The sequence below is a fragment of the Pinus tabuliformis genome, chromosome 9 (assembly GCF_031772625.1).
Source record: "Pinus tabuliformis cultivar Carrire ecotype Pingquan chromosome 9, CPIR1, whole genome shotgun sequence".
NCBI lineage: Eukaryota > Viridiplantae > Streptophyta > Pinopsida > Pinales > Pinaceae > Pinus > Pinus tabuliformis.
In genome coordinates, this window is record NC_142307.1 from 807,340,651 (window position 1) to 807,348,356 (window position 7,706).

Below are 7,706 nucleotides of genomic sequence, written 5' to 3' on the forward strand. Positions count from 1 at the left end.
TAGTTGTGACTCTCAGAGGTGAGGGACTGTTAGTTGGATCTACGCATTGCACAGTCCCAGTTGCCAGTGAGAGGTATTGATGACTGGAACTACACAAAGCGCAATCCAATGTGGCTTATTGTGGACTTGAACTACATAATGTGCAGTTCAGTCTGGCTTGATGCTAGCTGGGACTGCTCATTGCGCAATCCCATTGGGAAAGACACCAGGACTGACTCCTAGAATTGCATAGAGAACAACTAGAGCCAATGACTGATAACCTCTGTACAATTCTTAGAGCCAAGGTAGAGCCTTGAGTTCTAGAAATGTGTAGTGCATGCTGAGAAGAGCTAGATCTGGGCCAAGGTAGACTAGATCTGCCCAAGGGCTCCTTGAAAATGAGTAGATTTGAATGCATGAGCAAAGGATGTTTCATATCTGAGTGAATGGTCATGCATGCAATCAAAGCAAGTGAAGAAATCAATCAAATAGATGAACAACGAAGATTGTGGGGAGAGTCGCCGCAACAATAACTGTTAGTGCAAAAACGGGGTTATGTATGCGACACTTAAGAAAGGAAATGAAAAACTTGAAACAACACTTCTACAAGTTAAAACAAAATAAAGCACTAGTTTTAATTCAATAAAACATGTAGAACAACACTCACACAAGCCAAGGAAACAAAAGCAACAGAAAAGAAACAAAAGACTTGAAAAGAAAAGCTTACCCAGAAAGGTTGTGTCGATCATGTCGAAGGTTCTTAGATGGCTTGGGAATTCCATAGATCCAAGGTTGAATGTGTAAATGAGCTATGGCAGTGTCCATGAAATAGATTTGATCGATTTAGGGTTTATGATGCACATGCCAAAAATCTAAGAAAAATGACAAGTGGTAGTAGTTTTCTAAAATTAACTCAATTGTAACTCCCTGTGCTAAAAATAGATCCCTAATTTTTAGGGATGTTTTTTGCTTTTTTCTTTTTTCCTTTTCAGGAAAGGATGCCATGCATGCATGGAGAAATTGTGTAGTTCTGGAGGGAACCGAGAAACCTGCTGACACATGCATCAGGTAGCAGCTAATGGAATGCTTCTGCACAATTCGTGGGTTGAGTGGCTCTGGCTGCCTCTCCTGCTCTGCGCAGTTTCCCTGCTAATGACAAGTTGTCATCTAGGTTTTCGCAGTTCTAGAGATGAAGCTCACTGCTGGGCTAATCTACACAATTCTTTAGAGAAAGGCTCACCGTTGGGCTACACTACGCAATTCCTGAGATTAAGGCTGGCTACCCTCTAGGACTATGTAGTTTGCTAAGGTAGTGCAAGGACTGGATGCAACCAAGTCACAGGGATTATATTGTGGTTAGAAAACAAATCAAGTAAGCGAAACAAGTTGTAAAGCGAAAGATACATTCAAATGAAAGCACAAGTACTTGAGTAGTGCAAGACAAGTCGCTAAGATTTTAGGAGGGAGGATCCAAAATGAAGTGAATGCAAAATTTTGGAGGGTGGTTATAGCCACTACAACATTGGTGACACACAAATAGAACTCCAGCTCTCTTTATGGACCTTGTCTCATGTAAAGTGAGTCTAACTCCTCCAGATATATTGTTCAATTCTTTGATCATCATGGTTTCCTCTCTAGCTTGAGTTAAAGATATAGTCCCTGCCATTCTCTTAATCAGCCAGCACACATACCAAGCCAAGTTAACTGAGTTGTTTTGATTGGGGTTGAGGGGTATATTGATGCATAAGTAATATAGACTGTCAAATTTTAAGTTTCATCTCTGGTGTTGCTCCGCTACTAGAAGTCCTTGGCGGAGTCACTTTAGGAACACAAGAATCGCTTCCCTGCTAGTGAACCTAGATAGTACCTCGGTAGAGTTACTTGCTTCACCTCTCTACATAGGAAGCCTTTCTCTTCTTTCGCTTTTCATTTTTCATTTTTCGTTTTTCAGAGAACTATGCATAGGCACTTATTTATTTCATGGGGTGGAAGATGGATCCCAACTTATTGAGAGCAGAAGAGGTTGTCCCTTTAGAGAAGTATGTTATATATACCTCTAACATACTTGTTAAGTCTTTCCCCCTCACCTTACTCTACTTGACTAAGTTGAAAAGGCTTAACTGAATATAGAAAACCAATTAGAGTAGGCGATGCTAGTTAAAAGTGAAAGCGTTGTGTTTTCACCAAGACTCACTCTGAACATAACGTATTTTCCATCAGGGTATCGTCGAGTAAAGAATGCAAGATCTTCATAAAAAGTGGGGATAAAATATGACCAAATGTTGATAGTTGTACAAGTCCTCTTGTACTTCACCTTGCTTGTCTCAAGAGCCAAACATGGTTTCATGTGAAGCTAATCCTACGGGTGCATAATAAACAAACAAACAAGCAAGCAAAAGACATAAGTTAAGAAAGCAAAGCGAGTAGGCAAAGCCAAACATGAAAGAAAAGAAAATAAGAAAGAAAAAAATACACCTACTCCTCAGCTAAATAGTGGATGGGCCTACTCACGTGAAGTGATACATCCAATGCAGCCACTAGCACATTGGTTGGCCCATGTTGGTGAAGGCATGGTTGACAGGAAATATATTCAGGTAAACCAGTGCACAAGAAAGATAAGACAATGAAGACCAACATGCTCGAAGTTTAAATTTCCACAGAAAAGAAAAGAGTAAAAGCACAAGACAAACTCTCAGCGGCTGTACCATGGTGAAGTATTGCACTGTGCACAGGTGATAAACATACACACTCTTTTGATATAGACAGATGAGAAAACATGCAGAAAGAAGAAAAATTGGGCTTCGCAACATGACTTGCTATGTATGACTCCTCCAATGCAAGAGCATTAGGATCATGCAATTCTGATGGAGGAAGTGAAATCTTTGGATCAAAATGATTTTCAATGCAAATGGGAGAGTGATGAGGAGCCTGGGGTGTTTCAACAAATTTCTGATTGGGAGTGGAACTGACCTCAAGACTGCAAGAATTTGACATAACCATTGACTCGGGCTGAAGTGCCTCAACAACTTGAGGGGTTTCCACTTCATCAGTGGGTAGATCATCAAAGACCGGTGGCTTGGAAAGATCAATAGAAAGTGAATCAACATCGTGATCAAATGAGTGAGTGAAGAGATCATGACAACCATGATCAGAAAATTCAAGATTTACATCGACATCCTCATGATATGACGAATCATATAGAGGGGTTGATGAGAAATAAAAAATTTCACCCTCTGAATTTCCTGAAAGAAAAGATGATAGATTGGGTGGATTTGAAAAGAAATATTTGTCCTCTCTGCAATCAAATGACAGACTGATATCCTATGTGTTCTATGAATGACCAGAAGTAGAAAAATCCGAGAATAAATTTTCACAAGAAAAACCGGAAATGGAAAAATCACAAAAGATGTCAGGAAAAAATGGATGAGGTGCAGATGAAAGGAGGTCATCCTACACCATAGGTTCTTCTTCAGATTCCAACACATAATCATCAAAAATGATAGCACATGTTGGCTTCTCAACACCAACATTGTCGACAACTTTATCCTTGTGAACAACAGAGGTGGTGTTTGAAACGAGTGAACACATCATAGTACAATCCGAAGGATCAAAGGAACCAGAGGACAGAGGTTGAGAAAACAAGACCTCATGACAACCATGAGGGTTGCAGTCCAAATTTGCGTGGATGTTCAGAGAATGTGGGGTGGGAGGGTGTGACAGTTCAACAAATGGGTTTTGAAACTTCTCGCACCTCGTCCTGTGGAGTTAGAGCTATTTGATGAGATGAGGACGGAGGGTCACTTGTGACAGTGACCTTATCCGTCTTAGATTTGGAAGCTCTAACACTGAGGTATGATGGGAGGGGTTCGAATGATTCTAACTCATGAGGATTTTCATATATGTGAAGAAGATACTGAAACCATTCTTTGAGAAATTTCCAATCAATTTCATCTTTAGGGATTTGGAAAGAAAGATTCGATAAGCACACCCAAAATTGTGCAATAGATTCATTAGGTGCTTTCCATAATTCCATAATTTATTTGTTGAGTGCTTTACGGACATAATGATAGAAAACCCATATTAAATATCTGATCATGTGATCATATGAGTGAATAGATGATGTGAGCAATGTGTGACACCATTGGTCAGCATGCCCATCGAGTGTATAAGCGAAGGATCCATAGGCAATGTCATCTGAGGGTACTTCATTCCTGTGACAAAAGCCTATAAAGGCAACTCCGTGCCTTAGCAGGGTTGCTTCGTCTTCATCGTCGTTTAATTTGTGAAAAGTCATCAATTAAGTCCTCTGACACTTCGAAATCATGTGCATGAGAAAAACATACTAGATTTGAGATTGTAATGTAAGTCATGAATGATCTGCAGAGATTCAAAACATACTTTGAGGGTTCAACTTGTCATCTGACCCTCCTAGCACCAGAAATGTTGACAGTGCTGGACCCGCCAACATGTCAAGGGATATCCCTAGTAAGAAGTCCCAACTAGACCTCATACCATTTGGAGTAGGAGTCCCAACAGTGGGTAGTAAAGCACTAGTAGAAAATGATGAAATTAGTGATGAGGTGACTAAAAATGTTAGTCACCACAACTTTTCCAAGTGAAATACTACCAAAAACGAGAAATCTTAAGTGACCCAACTAAAAATGACTAACATAAATGACTAATTTAGTCTCGAGTTAAAATATACTACTAGATAATTACTAATGCAACTAAAAATGACTAACGTGAATGACTAATTTAGTTTAGGAACAAAAATATGACTACTTAAAAAGTACTACAATAATACAAATTAGTCATTTATGTTAGTCATTTTAATTGTGTCACTTCAACAATCTAAACTTACAAGTGATAAGGGATTCAAAGGTTGTTATAAATTGGTTGAAAGGTTATACTTCCTTGAAAATTTCTTTATTGGATCAATAGATGATTAGAGTTATGGATTTGATTAGAGCCTTTAAGGTTATATCCTTTGATCACATTCACAAGGAATTAAATTCAATGGCTTACAACTGAGTCAAATACATTATGAAGAATACCCACAAAGAGAAGAATACATTATGGAGAATAATAAAACAAACCATCTTACTCAATATTAGATTATCACGTAATTTAACATCGCAAGAAAAAAAAAAAAAAAACAACAAAAACACCTATAAATATATTTATACCTTCTTTACTCTTTAATAATTATGAAAAATTTAAAATAAATATATAAATTTATTTATAATTTCTTCCCCACATTAATTGTGAATCTTTTTTTATCTCCATGTAGACTTATCAATATTTGTTTTGCTACACATCCCAATGTTATTACACATATGGTATTTTTCTAATCATTGTATCCTTATTTTTATTCTAGTTTGATTGTTACAATCGTGTTTTTTGGATTGTGATTCCTTTCTCTTACATGTTGTGATAGTTTGTGATGTTATAAATATAGATGATATTGATGTAACCTTTGACTCAATTGGAGGGTTAGAATAGGTTAAATAGGAACTTTATGAGTTGGTTATTATTCCATTACAGAGGCCTAATTTGTTTGGGCAGTGCAAGTTCCTCAGTCCTCCAAAAGGTGTTTTGGTGTATGGCCCTTTTGGAACTAGGAAAACATGATTACTTGAAAAGGAAATAGCAAGAGAATCAAGGGTTGTTTTCATCAATGTAAGGCTAGCCAATCTAATGAGAAAATGGTTTGGGAATTCTTAGAATCTTGGTATGTTAACATCCTTGCCTTAGTTTTGTTTGAAGTCTTACAAGCACTTTCTTGCATTGGAAATATATTTTTCTATTACTTTTCTCTTTCATGATGATAATTTGATACCCGTTGGGTCATTTTTGGCCTGTTCTGATAATTTTTGTTTTAGTAGTTATTGTTAGGATAATATTCTATATGCCCTAATTTATGATATATATGGCTTTATCTGAATTATCATACATGATGGAAAATCAATGTCTTGGGGTGCTACAATTAAGGATGTGAAAGGATATCACTATAGATTTATTAAAACCACCTTTAAAGCTATGAACACCATTAGCAGATGCCTAAAATTGGTTAAAGATCCCATTGATCCTAAATGCCACAAAGGAGTTTATTTAGTTCATTGTTCATGCGGAAAAACCTACATTGATGAGACTAGTCGATCAATATTAACTAGGATTCAAGAGCATGCCACTGACATTAAGCATAACTGTTCCAAAACCTCAGCTTTGGCCGAGCACTCTAGTAAAACCAATCATCATATTTGAATTGAATACTCTTGTGTTGTGGCCAAAATTAATCATTATCACCATAGGAAATTTAGAGAAGCTATAGAAATAGGAAAACACCCTAACAACCTCAATTATGATAATGGTTGGAAAATAACTGATAATTGGATTCCCACTCTAACCTCCAATTCCACCTTCTCCTAACTACTCCCTGCCCTCTTATCGCTAAATTTGGCCTTTCAATGTCTTCCTTTTATGTATAAATGAACAATACTAAAAAAATTTAATAAAAAAAATAAAAAATTAATAATTTTCAATTTAATTTTAACAAAATTTTAATTTGATTTTAAACATTAAATTCAATTTTAATTTCAATCTTAAATTAATAATAAAAATTAATAATGGAAATAATAAGTTTATAATCATTAATAACTTTGGAAAATCATTAATAAATATTAGTTATTAATTATTATTAATAAAAATTTACAAAATTTTATAATTTTCAATTTAATTTTAACAAAAAAAATTAATTTAATTTTAAACATTAAATTCAATCTTATAAATTAATAATGGAAATAATAAGTTTATTTTATAATCATTAATAACTTTGGAAAATCATTAATAAATATTAGCTATTAATTATTATTCATAAAAAAAATCATTTTAATCATTCATTTTAAAGCTAAAAATAATTTAAACAACCTATTAATATTTTTATTAACCATTAGTTACTATAGTCAATTATTAACAATCATGAATTATCAATAAAAAAAAATTATTTATTAGCAATTAATTGTGAATAAGTTTGTATAATTTTTTTTAAAGAATTTTTTATTATTAATTAGTAAGGTTAAGAATCTTGATAACAATTATCATTTTAAACATTTAGTATCATTAATAATCTTTAAACCTTTAAAAGAAAACTAGGTATTGAAATTAAAACTAAATTAAATCATTATTAATTTATTCACTCTCCTTCCTTCAGAACTTGTTGGTTGTCATTCATTCCCATCCTAGCCCACACCTTTATTTATTGATGCTATTGAGATATGTCTTATTCACTCATGGATCTATCTTGATGATGAACCACAGAGGATGCTTCAAAACGTTGATTCCAAAAATATGAATGCGATGAATCGAGAAGATAACACCACACATAATCCTTGTTGATATGGAACCAACCACCTTAGAAACAAATCCTCTCATTTTGGATTACTTATTGAATCCTGGGGGTATCCCAAAGCGCAAATTTATAAGGTCTTTTATGTGACTAGATCACCAACATTGAAAACCATATTTACATTGGATGGTTCAACATCTTGATGATCCATATCCTATTGACCACAAATTTTTTATTCATTATTGCTTTCATCGTAGCACCTCCAATAGATATTGATGGTGTTCATGAGCCTATTTTTGGTTCTCTTATTTATGGAAACAATATTACCTCTGACGTCATTATTCCTACCTTTGCAACTATCAATTTTCACTTCTATCCCATC